This window comes from Mixophyes fleayi, chromosome 4 (genome assembly GCF_038048845.1).
Source record: "Mixophyes fleayi isolate aMixFle1 chromosome 4, aMixFle1.hap1, whole genome shotgun sequence".
NCBI lineage: Eukaryota > Metazoa > Chordata > Amphibia > Anura > Limnodynastidae > Mixophyes > Mixophyes fleayi.
Window position 1 is genome coordinate 193,502,029 of NC_134405.1, and position 19,722 is coordinate 193,521,750.

General features: G+C 38.7%; 1 protein-coding gene across 2 annotated transcripts in view; it reads left to right on the forward strand.

The window, feature by feature from the left end:
* Nucleotides 1–19,722, forward strand: part of CNTN1 (contactin 1) — a 137,772-nt gene that overhangs the window by 17,572 nt on the left and 100,478 nt on the right. The window contains exon 2 of one of the 2 annotated variants that reach the window (XM_075209055.1): nucleotides 15,203–15,286. The exons of the other annotated variant lie outside the window; for it this stretch is intronic. The gene's annotated coding sequence lies outside the window, so the exon portion shown is untranslated. The remainder of the gene's footprint in view (nucleotides 1–15,202; nucleotides 15,287–19,722) is intronic. 2 annotated transcript variants of the gene reach the window in all.

Below are 19,722 nucleotides of genomic sequence, written 5' to 3' on the forward strand. Positions count from 1 at the left end.
CGCAACCCTGTCTGGAGGAGTCTAACGCTCCTCTGGTCTTCACCAGGGACCACCTCAAGGTAGTTTGGATTTAGCTGTGAGAGAGGCGCAGGTCACGGTTCTCCAGGTGGGCACTCAGCTATATAGATTGAGGCAGTCGGATAGTCTGCAAAGCCGTGGTTAAATCGTACGGACAGCGCAGTACACAGGGAGGATACAGTGGAGTAATCTGCCAAGCCGAAGTAAAACACCAGGAAAATCTTACAGTTCCTAAGGAATGATCAAAAGAAGTGTCAGGGAAAACCAAGTCAGGAACCGAGGAGTCAGACCAACCAATGTGGAACAACATAGACGCCTAGAGCTAGGGGACCTAATACTCTGGCACCCTAGTGGTGCTAGAGCATTCTTTAAGTAGGGAACAGGGAGGAAATGGATTATCAGGGCTGAAGTCAACAGCCGCCGTCGGGTGGCAAATAGCAATTGCCTAGCAACGGGACGTGTCTGTGCAAAAGGAACTGCCGGCCGGCCGGGTCTAATGCGTCTGGTTGCTTGACAACCAGACGCGACTTCCGTCCCTGTGTGGATGGGAAGGCACAGGGACGGCATCTGACATAGGTATTGAAAACAGACTAGAAATTTCGATGTTGGTCAAGAAGTATTAGCACGAGATCATCAAGAGGACAAATGGCAACCTGGGAAAATCTTTCAAAGTTTGTTCCCTTAATGTTGGAGAAGGTTTGTGACGTCAATGCACAAGGGAGACAGGTCACAAGCTCAAATATCAAACTAATTCAAAAGAGCTCAAATGTTGTGAAACAATTCGAAAGTCATATGTAATGTTATTTGAACAACCTGAAGTTGCTTCCACAGAAACATCTATTCAACAATTTGTAACTCCAGAGACTTTAGTAGTTACACTAGATGCCCAACAACAATGTGGAGCCCAACTGTACTTGAGAAGTCCCAGAGTCTACAGAAGACACACAACGTACAGTGTCCTGTGCGCTAGGATTTCACAACCATTATCCTGAAAGGCAACTGAGGCATCCTCAAATAATATAGAATAAAAATTAATTCTTATAGTGAAGATATTTGTGTCTAATTATTTCATTGCATTCTCATTATATTGTGTTTCTTGTCTCAGAAGGGAGGAGTGTAGTGTTTGTGGGCTACTTGTTAGTTTAACAGCGGTAGACATAAGGAGTGTGTTCTAAGAAATGTATTTATATCATGTGCCCCATTGTCATCTTTTGTATTATGTTCATCAGCTCAGAAGTATAGGATTCAGCAGCTTCTGTTCCTAACCTATCCAAGTGGTCAGCGTGTTTATTCAAAACTACATACACCACATAGGGCATCTCCCTATCTAACAATGCTCCCAGGCCGGTGAAGACTGTGCACGCTATCATTAATGATATGCAAGATACCAATTGCGCTCATGCTTTCTTACAGTGGGTGTAAATTGTGTTTTTAGAAGCTGCTAGGAGCTGTTAAGAGGTGTCCACCCTCACCTGTTAAGAACAATATAAACAATATCCAGCTTTACTAATTGACACTATGTTAAATCAAATGATGTAGCACCTGAGTGTTCAGCATAAGTACATAAGTAAATACCACAGTGTATCAATTGGTTATAATTGGTTATAATAGTTCTCAAAGCCCAAATCTGTAATTAATAGTTAACTATGCATTACAATGTACAAGATGTCCAGATGTCTAAAAACCATGTGTGGTAAAAACAGTCACGTTTTACTTTTGCTGCTTGTGAAAAAAAAGTCTCACTTGTCCTTAGTAATTATTATATTAATGTAGTACCTTAAATCCTGTTTGTTGCTCCAGGATGGCGTGTGTGGGGGTATGAAAATAAAAAAGATGACTCTGTGGTAAAATAAAGAATTCAAAGAATTTATTAATCTACAATCCTCACTTCAAAATATCATATATTTAGCTATGTTGTCTTTAATGTTCAATAATACTTCACATGTCATCTTAGAGCGGCAGCTTGTGCACGTTCTCTTTGATTCACTGGTGGCCTGCAGAAAAGATTGGGGAAGCCAATTTTCCATGGACAGTGGTGAAACAAATACCGCTGCTGCTGTCCTATCTCTGGATGGCATAAGCATGGGGGATTACCTAAAAAAAAAGGCTTTTTTGTTTAAATGCCTTTTTTTCAAGAATGCTGTGTGTTTCTTCAAAGTAAGTCTGCCACTATGTGTCTGCTTAATAAGAGAAGCACCTCACTCCTTACATGTAAGCTGCTGCAGAAGACTAAAAGAGAGCATGTGGCCATATTCAGTTAAATATAAACATTATAGTTATTTCGTGCAGTCCTCCTTCCGCGGTGCGCTGTAAGCTCCTTACAGAGGAGATCTCGCGATAGTTCACAAACTCTTGCGAGATCTCCTCAGTAAGCAGATTACTGAGCGGCACCGGGGACGGAGGACTGCACTGACAGTGGTCAGCAGCATTGATCGGGATGGGGGCGCCTCCGCCCCCGGACCAATCAATAATGCTGCTGAGGACTTTGAAGGGCCCCCTGGATGCCCGAAGACCCTGGGCTATTGCCCACTTAGACCTCGGGTTAATCCGGCCCTGATTCTTATGAACAATAGGTATTTTCAATAACATAATTTACACATATAATAACAGTGTAGAAAGCATAATATATTTTACATAAAATATATTGCATTGCCAAATTCAGCTGCTTTATCTACATATAAATGTGCCTTTCTTATCTACGTTTGAATGTTGGTATATCAGATTTCAGTGTGTGTGAGTGTTTTAATTGTAAGACAGTGTGTGTATATATTAATTGCAAGAGGGGGTATGCAAGATGGAGGATGACCCACATGGTAGATAGACATTACAATCCAAAATGGAGTCTGGACTGCTTGACTCTGGCTTTAGAACAAAGCATGTCTCTCATATGGCTCACACAGGAGTCATTTTGTCCACTAAATCTATCCAGCACTAAACTGCATGTGCAGCACTTAATACAAAACTCCTTTATCGCATCTATTTTCTTTAACAAACAGTATATGCACTTAATCTATGCAATCTTCAAAGTTTCTTCGCTATCCCATACACCAGAGGAGGGCCGACAAATTTCAGCCCTGGGGGCAAGACTCGACTCAGCAGCCTATTTTAAAGGAAAAAAATGTAGGTGGCCCAGTGACCCAGCCCAAGATAGCCCATACTTGCCAACTTCTTGTAGTTGGCGTCCGGGAGCTGCCGGGGGGAGGTGGGTGTGCGGGGGGCGGGGACCAGAAAATCGCGTCATTTAGGATTTAATTCTGCCCACTTCACTAGGAAGTGGGCAGATGCGGGAGATTGCCATAGACTCCCGGGAGACCCACCCCGAATCCGGGAGTCTCCCGCACATTCCGGGAGAGTTGGCAAGTATGAGATAGCCCTCTACGGGACTGGCCCGGGGGGCAAATGCATCATTGCCCCCCAGCCCAGCCAGCCCCTGCATTACTACATTTTGATCCAACAGTCTATGCAAAACTGCAAAACATTCCCAAAACCACACATTATTATCATTTGCTATGCATTTACAGTAAACTGCATTAAACAGTCTTTTTCTATGCTTACAGTGTTAAACTAATCACTTACAACCAAATCCAGTCCTATCTAAGTATCAATCTAGTACAAAAATGCTATTTCACTTTCTAAGTACACTAACAATATGTTTTTCTATGCACAGTGTAAACAATACAATGTTTTTCTATGACTTCCATCACACAGTACTTGCAATCTCCATTCAAACTCCATATATACTGTTTAAACTTAACTTTTCCCAATTCACTTCCTATACAATCTTCTCACTTACTATTTAAGAACCATTTTCTCACTAACAGTCTTTTTCCCTTCTGTGTTAAACTAATTTACTTACAACCAAATCACATTACCTATGTTACATGTTACAACAATTACAGTTTTATCTACTCAGCCTGATTCCATGTGGTATAGCCAGAAAAATGCACTGGACCAGCTAGAGTGCACCTTTGCATTCTAGCTGGTCCAATGAGCAATATGATGTTGCACGTGCCCTTGTGTTTCAAATTCCCATTGTCCCATAGATTGTAAGCTTGCGAGCAGGGTTCTCTTACCTCTCTGTCTGTCTGTATTACCCAGTATTGTTTTATTAATAATTGTTCCCAATTGTAAAGCGCTACGGAATTTGCTGGTGCTATATAAATAAATGTTGATGATGATGATGAGAGGCGTTCCTAGTTGTTTCCATGTCAGCAAAGAGAGCCAGAAAGACAGTGTGTGTGTCTCTGTTAGTGAAGATGTTATTAATAAAGCATTTTTTTGTCTTAAATAAAGGGATTTTTTTTCTATATATTTTTTTCTTTTTCTATTTCTCTTTTTGTTATATGCATATTATAAACCTGGAAACTCAAGTCCAGGCTCCGCACTGCAGTACACATGCATGAGCAGGAAGCTGGCTCATGCATGATTAGAGGGACCCTGGCCTAGCCTCAGCTGCCTGGATGACATTTCCTTGATAAACTGTGCAGCCAAAGACTCTCCATCTCTGTGATAGGCAGCGATAGAAAATGTTCAATTTAGCAGAGTCTTAATAAATAGACCCATTAATTATTTGAGCATCAGGAAGTGCAACCACCTTTATATAGTAGAAGAATCCTTGTCAGTTCGCTTTGCAGGAGAACCATGCCAAGGGGAAAAGACATCTGCAGTTAACTCAGATCAGACCGTATGATTCCCCAAGAAATTGCAAAGAAACCCAAAAGCCACATCCAAGGATTTAAAAGACTCTGTCAACACAATACACGTGTTGATGACTCTACTATAAGAAAAAGACTGAACAATTACTTGTTTGCACCTCCATGCTGCACTTGATGGAGAAGGTGCACTAAATGTAATAAGAAGCCATTGCAACAAAAAGTGTTGCATGCACAATTTCCACCTTGAGTAAATGTAGTCCCCATATCCCTCATTCTTATGATTAATTTAAGCGACACATGAGGCTAAACTGAACAGTATTTTAGGAAGTGGACAAAGTGGAAATTTAGAAGTGGCGGTATGGAAAATGTAAGTTAATGGAATGGGAAAGTTTTACAATGAAGGCAGTAGGAGAAGTGTAGTATGGCATACAACCGTATACCATCCGACTTCGACCACTGATTTTAGGAGAAAAATGCACAAATAGTACTACACTCTGGGAAGTCAAGGTGGCATCCTTTACTCCTTAGACTTTAGCGATAGGCTGTGACATGTCAGTGGCCGGCAGCCAGCTTTGGGGCATGAAAAACACTAGATAAGTGACATAATGTCACTCATTCAGTGATTTAGGCAACCTCTAACCATTGGCACCCTAGGTGACCACATAGGTTCAGCTAATGGTATTGCCATCCCTGGTTGAAAGGTATGCACCTATTACCTAAATTCAGTGAAGTCAGAATTTTTGTGAGAAGAACCAATATACCTAAGAATACAGAAGTATAATAAAAAATAAACTTGCATAATAATGTATAATATAACAAAATATTTGAAATCAAGAAAATATGCGTTAACATAGGCTTTGCAGATTATATTTGTTTCAAGTAGGAGGATATGTAAAGACCTAGTAAACTTCATGAATTCAGATCGTTTACTAGTAGGTTATAACAAAATATAGGTTCCATCCTAAAGATCATAAGCTTGCAAACAGGACTGCCTTATCTCTTTGTTTGTCACTTAATACCTAAGGGTAAGTTTATCAAGCTGCAGGTTTGAAAAAGTGGAGATGTTGCCTAAATCAACCAATCAGATAGTAGTTATCATTTATTTAGTATATTCTACAAAATGACAGCTAGAATATGATTGGTTTCTATAGTCAACATCTCCACTTTTTCAAACCCGCAGCTTGATAAATGTACCTCCTAGTCTTTTCTTTATTACCGAGTTTGTCCTCAATAGTAAGTGCTACGGAGTATGCTGATGGTATACAAATTAATAATAAATACATTTCTCCATATATGTTTCAGCCACCACATTTTTATTAAACAGTCGGTATGTTTAGGATTCCCTCAGATATTTGTCATGTCTAGCTCCGTAGTAAACATGTTACAAAAGAAAGTCTGTTCTAACATTTGAACAGTAGATTATTGAACTTTACTAGTACCAGTCAGTACTAGCACACTGACTCCCTCAAGAGATGTGCACTTCTTGTTCATTACTTTTAATTTTGTAAAATCATCCAAACACAAAGTTTAGTCATGGTAACAAAATTAGCATTTATACATTTTGATGTATAGGTCCATTAAATGCAGAATCAAGACTGAATACTATATTATACAGCTTTATTTATTACTATATGCATAGAGGGAAGGACAATTATGTTAGATGTCACATAAACAGTGGCTATTAATAATCTACATAATTTCATAAAAACTGATGGACATTGTACATTTTTTAACAATATATATGGCAATGATTTACATCATTAATATATAGGAATATCAGAGCAGTGTAAGTTAAGTGTGTTGATTGTTTAGGTGACCAAACCCAAACAACAGATTAAACAACTAATAAGTCTGTAGAAAGGAATACTATTAACTGTTTTTGAGTGATCCAGTTGTTGTCTGTTTGGGGTATTGAGGTACTGCTGCCCAGAAAAATGTCATTCTCCTAAAATATCACATAGTTTAGCCTTATTTGTGTTTTAAATTTATTATGCATGATTTTTGTATATTTGAATGTTTTTATTGCATCAGTCAAGATGCATGTAGAAATGCACTTTTTTGGTAAAATGCACCTAAAATGTGCACTGTGCTCCCCAGTGACAGGTCTGACTTCCACCGCCACTGAGGATCAGGGAATAAAACTGCTCTGTGCCCCTTCACGAAACAGGGAAAGTTTCCCTAAATGAGCCCTTGATTCTCATTTAAGTTATCCTATCCTGTAACAAAAAATGTTTTTTTTTCATGTGAATACATTTATGGGTCTGGCCCACACTCAACAAAGAAAGCCCAGAGTTTCTCAGCTCCGTTCATTAGAAAATGTAAAATTTACAACCTTGCAGAAATTTTTATCAAATCCTGATAAAATTGAGAATGTCTTTGTAAGTAAACATTACACTTACAAATACCCTGTAGGTTATCAAAGTATTTTAGCAGAAGAAATCTTGTGTAGTTCTTAGTGACCAACTGAACCTCCTCCTGGACAGCTGTAGCAACATTGACCAAAGTATGGTACAGAGAGATCAAGCTCATGGGTGCAATTTCTACAAGCTGACACACTTACTCCACTTCCCCAATTACTTTAAAACGCTTTCTGCATCATTTGACATAAAATACCCTCTATTGCTTAACCAATGTCCTAAATGGCATATTACTGCCCTCAAAACAGTCTTGATTTATGAAGTCCGATCCATCCACATTGGCCTGTATGTGTGTCATGGTCAGCTGGAAATGCAGATCCCCTAGATTACTCCCTTAGATTACAGATGGGCAACCAAAGGGACTTCAAGGGCTGCATGTGCATCCTTTCAACCTTCAAAAGGGCTTCCATAATCTCAGTAATAAAAACTTTCCAAATCACTCAGCCCATATTTATTTTTCTCTGATTTTACCCATAAGTGGTGTCTGCAGTCCCATCTACTCCATTGTTTCACACCAGAATCTCCTCAGCTCTGGGTGAGAAAGCATAACAGACTTCTACGCTATGTTCAACGTCTACAATTGCTCATGGCTCTGAATGCAGAGAGTTTCTCTTGCACATTCATATATGGGTCACTATTCTGCATCCCAAACATAGAATATGAATTGCAACTTTGGAGCTTCATACCACGGTCCTCCAGTTTACTGTGATAATTGTGACCTCTACATGTATCCATTTTGGGGAATCACTGTATTCAATACCTAGGGGAGGAACTTTTAATACCTGACTCTACCATTAATGTGGTCAGCTGATGAAGCCTTGATAGTACCTCATAATTTAAAGCAAGACTGCAGCAGATCATTTACAACACTATCACAGAAACCCCTAAAGCAGAAATGTGTGTGCATGGCAATTACCTAACCACATCATAACCACCTACCTCTTCCTCTTGATTCTTCAGTAGACCTGTAGCAGTCAGAAACTGTCAAATTAATTTTCCTAGCTCAATTTGTAGACTTTATACGTTTTGCACAAATGGTCCACTACTCCTGAGTAGAAGAGGCATTCTGCACATAGCAAAGCACACCCAAAAACAAACGTAATCAAAAATATAAAGTGTAGAAGCATTTTAGCACAGCAATAAATAAAATAAAATATTTTTTATTCTAAGTAAAATAAATATTAAAAATTGTTCCTAGATTTTCCTTAAATATATATTTCCCTATATATATATTGTATTTCCTCTACTGTTGTGCAACTCAGAGTGTATGTATGAACTGTTTTGCAGGACATTTCAATATGCAGATTGATAATTTAATGAGCAATAGAAAAAATGTGTGAGAGTTAAAGTGTACCTATAAAGATATCTGATATCTTCCATTTCAGGGGGGGGGAAAAGCTGACTGCAGTATCCTTCATTAGGATTACTGCCAGAAAGTCTGATGTACAGACAGTGGTCGAAGTGGAAATTTAGAAGTGGCGGTATGGAAATTTAGAGAGACGGTATGAATGTAAGTGAATGGAATTTGATAGTTGTACAATGAAGGCAGTGGGAGAAGTGGCAGTATGGCATACCAGTGTACACCGGCCCACTTCCACCACTGTGTACTGAGAAAAACATATCTTCCCCATGATCACAATTGTTTCTAAAACTTCTTCCATTCTGATATGCTCCTGATTTATTATACATATTTAGTTATAAATGTTATTAGTTAATTTAACATAGATGAAATATATTTACTTAGAAGAAAAACTAGTACTGCACTGTAGCATTATTTAACATATTAGTAAAAATTATAGCTTCAAAAACCTAGGCTAGGGAAGCTTGGAAGTATAAGTGCGCTGAGATCAAGAATACGTTTTTATCAAAGGAAACTAAGAAATTGTATACAAATACAATTTTTTGGCAAGATACATATTTTTAAAGGAGAAGACTAGTCAGAGTACACCAAGAGCAAGCAATAGTTTGACTTTCCTAAAGGTAGAACCATCATCCTAAAGGCACTTCTAGACCAAACAATATGCAAAACCTCCTGATTGTGCAAGCCTGTTTGACAGGCCTCTGAGACAAGGGAAGATGACATACTTCTTCCAAGGTAAAATAAACTTTCCTTGAGGAAAAACATAAACTATGGTACAGGGAAATCTATCTAACATTGAATTGGAGAGGAATGCTATCCCCTGTCAACTGCAATGTGTCCCATAAATCTTGCTGGTGGCAGATCTGACTTCAAAATAGCTCACAATATTTTATCCCCAGATAATCATTTGGACTGAAGAATGGTGTCTTGGGAGGTCACTGCAATAAGTTGAATTCATTATCACATTCTTGTAACCATTCCTGGGGGTCTATTTAACAAAGTGCAATATCCCAAAAATCCATAGAAAAAAGCTGTTAGCTGCTAGAATGGCTAGCACAGGACTTCACTCAATTTATGAAGGAGTTAACACAGGAAAAATCAGAGATTTCTCCTGCATTAGCCTAAATTTTGTTTGTTACCGCAGTCTCCACAGAACTCTGTATTAACTGTGATGTTAGTAATTCCTTTTCACTGCAAACTAACGCCATCTCCGGATCGCGTTACCTTATCTCTTCCTATGGAGTCCAGTGGAGCCAGAAAGGCTTCGCTTAGTCCCTGTCAGGTCAGATCACTATGTGTATGTGTGGACACTACCCGCGCATTTCACTTCCAGCATTCCCTGACAGCCTTAGGCTGATAGTGAACAGTAAAATTACTTTGTTGTATAGGGGAGTCTTTATTGGGGTTAAAAGAGAAGCCCCAGCATAATAAATAGCAGCAGTAGTGCATTTTGTATACATAATGATTGGTACAGCTGTGGAATAATAAATAGACTGTTAAACTCCATTATCCTGCTAAAAAAGCACATTCACAAATGAGCAAATGGGTAAATTGCTTCCAGCAAAGGATCAGCAACAATGTTCAGATATCCTATAGCATTCTGATGTTGCTCTGCTTGTACGTCTGCATTACTGACACCCATCTCAGGATGGCAATAACAGAAGAAAATGAGTGAAAAAATGCCTTATTCTTAGAATAAAACATCTTTAATGGCCAATATTGTTTACAGATTTTTTATTCTTTTTACAAATTTGAATCTATTTTTTACAAAAAAAAAAATTCTTAATGGAATTAAAAGCCCAAGTCTGGGCATTCAGCTCCACTGCACATGTGTGATCCAGCTAGCTGGGCCACAGTTCTTTCAGGAGATTTTTATCCACCCCCTACTCCCCTTCTCCTATGTCTCTCACCCCAAATGAAAAGTAAATCTATTGGTTTTAATGCTTGGACAAAATTTTAGATATGACAGTTGTTTTTCGTTATGCTCTTATGTTTTCAATACTCTATTCTGTTTGTGAATGTTACTATGATATTTTATATTTTGTTAGTCATCTATGATTGTATTTGAACATTCCAAAATAAAAAGTAAAAAAAAAAAATCTTACATACTAATTGATGCTGAGTCTGATCACAGTGTCAAATACACTGTCCAACTGTTGTATACAGTTATAGAAAAAAGGTAGTTAAGTGAAAATAAACTATATTTATAATACATTTTCACAACAAGAAGCCAAAGTTGTTATAAGGTCTACAAAATTGTTTAAACTATTATATTTGGTAAAGTTCACTTTTCAAAAACTGATATTGAATAAAATAATTAAATGAAATTGCACTATACAGAATTCTGGCAAGGTTTTTCAGCTGAAATGTGCACACATATATTTTATAGGACTCAAAAACATGTTGTTTTGTTATCGGTTACTTTAGAAATCCCAGAGCCGTGAATATCTTAATGGTTTTCCAAGTGCCATGTACAATTTTAGTTTTTTAAATCCCTTTTAAGTTAGATATCTTTTATATTCAGAAAATGTACTGAAAGCTGGATCACATCTCCTATTGAGCACTTTGTTGCTGTTTCCTTTTTTGAAGAAAAATACTGAAGGTTAAAATTGCCTTGCAGGTTGTATGCAATTTACTTCACAGCATGCTCTTATTCTATTTCACAAATACTTTCTGCTAAGTGCTAGAAATATATGATGTCATATTCTAAAGGTATATTTTTAAAGAATAATTGTATAAAGTTGTTACTGGGGTGTTCTATAAGAGTAGATCCTAAATAACAGACCCCCTGCCCATGTGCTTAAAGTTTATTAATTAAATTATTTACCCCCCCCCCCCCCCCAATTTTACCCACATTTATTTGGTGAGGGTCTCTTCCCTGGCACCCTCTCAGTATCAACTCAGCAGAGTCCTAGAATTTAGAAGTACTGACAGGGGAGGGCTGGCAAATATTAGCCCAGGGGGAAAACCTGACTCAGCAGCTTATTAGGAGCATTTTAAAGGAAAAAAATGTCGGTAACCCAGCCCAAGATGCCCCCCTGCCCCCCAAGCCAGCCTGCCCCTGAGTACTGAGGACCTCTGCTGGCCAGCCACTGTACCAGTATATCTGAAGCAGGGCTAGATATAATAGTCAGTCCCTGTTTGGATCGCTATGGCATTCTTTCCATCGGCAACTAGCTGTTATTTCTAGCTTTGTGTTCTGTTTCTCCTCACCTAGTACTGATGCTGGCCAGCAGAATTCCCCAATAATTCCAAATAGTGGATCCCTTCTCTTTTGAAAAAATAGCAGGAGTCACAGTGTATAGACACTTCCTTAAGTACTAATGGATTCATGTTGTTTACACCAAATTCTGACCATACCATCTACATGTCGCAGCAGAAATTGAGATTCATCAGACCAGGCAATGTTTTTCCAAGTGTCAACTGTGATGTTTTGGTGATCCTGTGTCCATTGTAGCCTCAGTTTCTTGTTCTTCGCTAACAGGAGTGGAACGCAGTATGGTTTTCTGCTTTATTTTTAGTACAAAAAACACATACGATACATTACATTCAAGTGTACACAGTACACCATAAAACATAATCATGCATACATTTTAGTACAATACAAGGCATAAAGTACAAGATATAACATCCTACATTAAACATCGGGTACTGCACTAACCATTCAAATTTAAACAAAATGACATTTCAAAAAAACATTGGATGTGAGGCGATGGTAGGTGAGAGGGGTAGGGTGGGGAAGTCACAAGCTCAAAGTTTTATTGAGGGCAGACACAAAAGTGAAGGCTGCATAAATTAAGGCAAGAAATTTTTAAAAAAACTTCAAACAGTGATGGGGGAATGGTTGCAATGGGGGAAGGGAGGGGAGGCACAAACCAACATTTTAATGATCAAAAATATACATAGGTGGGGACCTTACTCCATTTGAATCTCTTTGTAGAAAACATCCCTTGGACAAGGGCATGATTTCTCAAATATATAGCAGTCTTCTCACTTCTGCCCTTCCCTCTCCAAACCCTCATGAAGACGAGTGGGAAAAGGACCTTGGTCCTCCCCCGGATGAAGAGGCTTGGGAGGACATGAGACTGGGGATAGCTAAATGCTCTATATCAACTAAACTCTAGGAAACCTCTTACAAAATTTATTACCGTTGGTATTACACTCCCACAAGACTCCATAGAATGTTTCCCTCTTCCTCGCCCTGCTGTTGGCGGGACTGTGGCCAAAGGGGTACGATGTTTCATATTTGGTGGTCTTGCCCGATTATCACCACCTTCTGGGATTCAGTCCATAGTTTCCTAAATACCCTTTTTGAAGCCCCTATCCCGAAAGATCCCTGGATATTTCTTTTATGTTACCCTCCCCAAGAGCTGGACAAATTCTCCAAAAAATTAACTGCCCACATCCTGACAGCAGCCAAATCACTCATAGCCCTTAATTGGAAAAAGACCTCACCTCCATCCCTTTTGGCTCTCAAGAAGCAGATTTGGCACGTGGCCACTATGGAGGAGATTACGTACTACCTCCACGATAGAGGCCACGTCTTCAGTCAAGTCTGGGCTCCATGGCTAGCTGTGGAACACACCTTCTGCCCTCAACGCTCCACGTCCTCCGACCTGACCCATGTGCGATGACCCTAACTCTTCCCGACACATATCTCCCCCTCTGCTATAGGCTCAAAACACCCTACTTATCCTCTAAATACTTACAGTGCTTATCTTTGTGATCCTACCCCCCTCCCCCTCCCCCACAATCCATTTTGTTCCTACACCCATTTTATATTACTCTTTAAAAATGTAAAAACCGGTCATTTTTGTCTAAAGGTTACCTAATATGCGATACACCACAATAACTGTTGTGATTTTACTGTGCATGCTACACAGTGTTATCGTTTTGCTGTCTGTATTTTCTTGATTGACCACTGAAAATAAAAAATTATAAAAAAAAAAATATACATAGGTGGAGAAGGAGAATAGGGAGACAACAATCAATAACAATCAATCGTCGACTTCTTCCTCAGGACTGTCAAGGGCGTTATAGTCTCTTAGCAAGCTGTGGATCAGCCTGCGACAGTCCTGGATGGTCATCTTCTCCCACTTCAAGATGAGGCGATTCCTGGCAAGCCACATAGCGTCCTTAAAGCAGTTCATAAGGCGCCAGGCCTCCTGGATTGCCCCAATGGTGTGGGTCCCAGGGAATAATCCATAAAATACAAAATGGTATGAAAGGCAAGTCCTGGGCACACTGTCCTTAAGTTCATGTTCCAAGGCATCCAACAGTGCCTGTGCAGTGGGGCAGTCCCAAAAAATATGCTGAGCTGTTTCCCTTCTGGTGATACAAAAGGGGCAGTGAGCATATCTGCACAGGTTCCGGGAGTGCATGAATGTCCTGAAGGGTAGACCCCCCTGGATAGCCATCCATGCAATGTCCTTATGTCTATTAGTCAGCCAGTAAAAGGCCACATTCTCCCACAGTATGGTTTTCTGCTGCTGTAGCTCATCTACTTCAAGGATCCACGTGCTGTGCATTTAGAATTGCTGTTCAGCATACTGTTGCAACATATGGTTATTTGAGTTACTGTGACCTTCCTGTCAGCTTGAACCAGTCTGGCCATTCTTCTCTGACCTTTCTCATTAACAAAGAGTTTTTCGTCCACAGAACTGCTTCTTACTTAATGTTTTTGTTTTGCTCACCATTCTATGTACCCTCTAGAAACAGTTTTATATTAAACTCCCAGGAGATCAGCCAGTCAAACCACCCAGTCTGACACCAGAAATCACTCCACTGGCATAGTCATTTAGATCACATTTCTTCCCCATTCTGATGTTTGGTCTGAACAACAATGGACGTCTTGATCATTTCTGCATGCATTTATGCATTGAGTTGCTGTCACTTGATTGGTTGATTGGATATTTGAATTAACAAGCAGGTGTACTTAATAAAGTGATCACCAGCAAGTTCTAGATAATTTTATAGAAAGAACATGTCAAATTTCCGATTTTAATCAACAGCTGTGTTTCTCATGAAGCACCTTGAGTAGTAATAGTTAATTAAATCTGATATTCCAATATAATTAGAATTGAAATGAAATGCATAATTAAACATGACAATTACCAGATTGCTTTTATTTAAAAACAGATAGTGCAGAGCTTTAATGGGGCTAAAGTTAGAGAAAAGATGATGCAGCATTTTCAGAGGTGAAGATAGATGACAAGGAAAAAAGTCACTGCAGTATCTAATTGTCATGTTTTACAGGCTACTGAATGGTATATCATTGTAAGGTATAAACTCACCTTTTCTTTTGTTTGGTAGTCCTTGCCAAAAAAAATGACTATTACCTAACTTATATTGCCTGTGCAATCAATAACCCATTACTGGATGTAACAGCGGCTACAGGAAGTGCAAGAAGACTTTAATGCATTGAATTATGCATGCTGCTCTCATTTCACTGTCTCCGAGCGGACTGAGAGCGGTGGCTCTACTGACTGGGAGATTTTTCTGCATAAAGTCACTGCAGTGAAACACTACACATTTTCACATGCACAAGATATGGTTTTGGCTAAAGGGCTCAAGAAGATAAATCCTGGGCTTAGCGCACGGAATGCCAGAGATGAGAACTGTTCTGCAATGTTCACAGAATGTTGCAGTGTTGATTAACATGCAGTTTATTGAAAGCAAGCTAGAGGATATTCTGTACATGTTTGTTTGCTGAGAACGCATTGTGATATCTGTCTGTTTCTGTTCTGCTGCAGACGGATACTATGTGGAGCATTTTGATGGGACAAACTTCCATTTTACATCTATATTGTCAATAACGAAACATTGCCTGTGTCCAGGTAGGATACATTTTTTTTGTTTTGTTCTATTAGTATATTAATAGTGGATGTGCTGAGATAGAGATATTCATACTCTCAGCTACACCCATAGCTCACATTTCACATCTGAAATACAAAGTCAGGATTATCTGATAGCTGCTATTTTCAGACTCCCATTATGCAGCATAAATGTACACTGCAGTATGCTACAAATTATCTATTTCATGCAGTGTTTGTCTACAGATTTTAATTGTGTCCACTTACAGGTTGATTTATGTGCTACATATGAACTGGAATAATGTGTTAGTTAAAATTGTATGACATAAATAGTGGCATGACATGGTATAAAGCAGTGGACTATTTTTGATTATCGGAATTTGTTTTGAAGTGTACAAATGTTTTATCTTTGTGAGATATAATAAAACATACAATAACATTTGAATTTAAAAGAGTGACATGGTGACAGTGTTGAGGAAATATTGTATAATTTATATTTGAGAGTATTAAAGACCAATAAGGGTCATTTACAAACGGCAGAATCTGTGGACTGTCAATGCTTCTTTTTGTGTAAGGGAACTATGTTTTCCATCAAATGCATTTCACGGTGTATGCCCACTTCACAGTCTTTGGAAACACACATTCTCTTCCTACTATAGTTTTGTTGTTTAGCAGAACAACCTAAAAGGTGCGATTAATAAAACCATGACATCAAAAAGCCAACCTATTTCCACTGTTTTCATTTATATATTTTTGTTTTTGTTCCCCATAAAGTACTGCTTTGTTCTGCCTTAATTTTGTCTTAAATCAATCATATGAGAATGAGGGCACATTGTGGCTGTTATTGTTGTGAGTCACTTCTTTAATTTTCAGGATTTTTAATGAATTTGTTGAAGTATAGGAGCAAGACCCAAAAAAATAAGGGCCATTTGTAGGGAAGAAAAGGCTTTGTATTGTTCTGCAAAGCAGGTAACATCCCTGTAAATGAGCGTCCTCCACCCCTTTTTCTTATTTATATAATCCCGTCCCACAAAATGAAGTCTCATTTTTGTACTTCATTGGTTGACATCTTTAGTCTGAAGATCCATGTGCTTCTCTGGAAAAATAGGCATACTTGCTCAGAAGTAGGCATGTAAGACTACAAGATTTGAGCTGTGATTTTCCACTTTTGTGTTTCATAACTTACTTTAAATGTGTCATTTTTCTGAAAGATCTACATCTGGCAAATATACCTGTAGACATAATCCAAGGTCATCAGGGATTGCCGTCTATCCCATTCTCTTACTGTCACTGTGACATAAGGTTGGGAGACTTCTATTATTGCTGCATGGTTATACTAGTAATTGTACCACCATAAAGTAGTTTCGGGACAGGCCATACTGTAAAACTACCAGTTGAACTGATTAATCAAGAACACCTCCACAAAATCATATCTCACAACTATCCTGATTTTAATGAGACAGTGCCTTTGTTACACGGTCGTCACATTTTTCCCGATTCACAGAAGTTGGGAGGTATGTCCCCTCTTACAATAGTGAGCGGGTGCTGCTTGCACCAGAGGCAGGTGTCTTTGGTGAATAGGGCAATTCAAGGGTGTTTTGAGATGGGTTGGGGCTGGCCTAGCACTTTTTAAAAGCAGTAGACACACCCCAGGCCATTTGCCACATTCACTGTGATGTGCTCACGTCCCTAATATGATGCAGTCACGTTCTCTCCATGTCCCAATTTATGATTTTTAATTGTTGGGAGGTACGACAAAATGTATCTTACATTGTTCTGCTGATAGCAAGCCGACCATATTTACACTGTGCAGCTTCTTACAGTGATGTTTCATGTATTTGCAATATGTGTTCTCTATCTTGTTCACCTATAATATTTAGATAGCCTTCACTGAGTATATACATTCTCTGCTGAGCAGCATAAGGTAAATATGTTTCTGTGATTCTGAGGGAGAGTGTATTACAATTGGACTGGGAGCACTGAGGCTTAATATTTCAAAGTATATGACCACATTGTGTGTCCCAGTTTCTGACTGGTATAATTGGCTGGATATAGCCTCTGTTTTAACACTTTAAAGTGCATGTACTTCTCGTACAGCCCAGCCCACACTGCCGTATCATCTGCAGTGATGGTGGGCCTCAAATCCCCAGTGTGTTCATTTATTCTCTGGCAGCTAAATTATAGCTCTCCAATACTTTTGTGTTAGCCCCTTTTTATCCAGTGTTCTGCACCTCAATGACGGGAATGTGTTTCACTTGAAATAACTTTAGTTTATGCAAGTCAGGGGCAAACTCAGGATTTGCAGAGGGGGGTTTCCACACCACGCCACCAGTGGGCGTGACCAGCATGCATGGGGGCATGACTATAATATTAGACAGTGCTTGGCTGCTCTCCAACTCTTCCTATCCCTATAATATACATGGGCAATGCTGCATGCACTACTGTTAGGTGCACGCAGCTCTCCCTTTTCAAGCAGAGCCGTGTGAAGCAGGGTCAGGGTCCAGCCACCTCAATTATACAGTGCCCCAGGCTTGGAGGGGGGTTTCCAGGCACTAGGAACACCCCCCCCCCCCTCGGTTTGCCTATGCAAGTGAATTTTATCTCATACCTCAAGTTTATCTGTTTATCCCATACCTTGATACAACTTGAGATGTTGTATTGTAGAAAGGGCAAGCTACTGTTGTGGCTAGCCATTTTCAGCAAAACGTGGTAACAGAGGCTGACTCCTGTGCCCTTCAAAGTTTGCTGTGTGTAGAAAAATATCTCCCACCAAGCAGAAGTTTGCTTTAAATCTTTTCTGTTCTGAAAAAAACTACTGAAACGTTAACATATACATTTATATATGTTATTAGTGGCTATTTTATTTAATAAAAATATAGTGTAGGTTTAGTGGCCCTTTACTTGTTAGTAGCAGAATCATTTTTTTTTTCATAACTTTGTTATTAGACACAAATAATGAATATTTAAATTAAAATTTTCATTACATTTTGGAACTGTGTTGAACGTTAGTAAACAGAAACAATGTTATTGTCTGAGTCACATGGTTAATCCTTGTCAGCCAGCTAAGTGACCTCATAATCCCATAAATCAAGATAAACAGAATGTGTTTCTATTACAGTGGTACTTAGGACGTTCACATGATATGCAGGGTAGGAGCGGGCGGAATAACATGTTAAATAGAAAATAAATTTGTGGATTTGAATGTAAATACTAATATTGATTTACCACATCAGATAAATAAGCATTCTTTTATCTTTTACATGCTTAACATAAACATATATCTGCAGAGATAAACATTAACAAGGCCATTTGATATGTATAAAATAACATGAACCAGCTTTCTTGATACAATAAACTATCGATTAACAAGTTCATGTGTAGTTACAGCTTTCTTTTATAGACATTTGAAACTAACTAGAACTCATTTTTTTCAATAATGAATCATCCTCTCCTTCTGGTCTTCTGCAGTCTAGAATCAAACTATTAAATATTTTAATATCATGGCTGTATGAAGGGAGGAGAAAGATATTAAATTGATTATACTGTTTGCTGTAGAATGATCTTGTGTGAACCACCTGAACCTGCTGCTGATAACTGTATAATGATGCACACACATGACAAGTGCATTTCACTATCAAGTTTAAAAACGAAAAAGCTATTTTTTGTCCATAGATCAAAAATGTATGGAAATGCCAAAAAATGTAAATCAAACATATCAAAGCATGGTCATTTGACTTGTCTGCATTGGAAACTATTACAAAAATTAATTATGTGTAATTGAAACCCTCCTTCCTGGACATGGTGCCCCAGATCAGGAATGGAACACGGCATGACATAGTAACGCCTAGCCACCCTCCCAAGAACCCCGCTATGCTGTTCTGAGCAGGAGCCTCAAGAGGCTGGACCAGCATTGTTGGGTCCAGACTCAACTTTTCCTAGTGTTTTGTTTTAGAGTCCCATTCAAGTGAATGGAAGAGAACTTCTGAAGCATAGTATTGGTTTCATTAAACTCCAAAAAAGTTAGTATAGGCATAATCTTATGCTTACTACAATTTTAAATAGAAACCAAGTCCAGTTGTACCGACACACATTCAAACTTGGAGTACAGTTTAAGAACTGCAAATCAAAGTAAGAAGAATAATACTTGCAATGCCACTTGGCTATGACACCCTACAGTTTGTTAGGGAAGGAATCTAATTATAAAACATTCTCTATTCACTGTACTTAATTTTGTAATTGTGCTATAAGATAGGAAACTCACTTTCACTAGAATTGTTTAATGTGTTTATACACTACTTATTTTTTTTAACACATCCTTCTATTTTATATTCTCTTTTATACTGAAATAAACTTGTTTTAGGTTATCTAGTTTGCTATTATATTGTGTGAAAATTGTTGTTGCATTGTGTGAAAGTCCTTGATATGAGCCATTTCTTGGTGTCTCTACTTGAGAGGAGTTT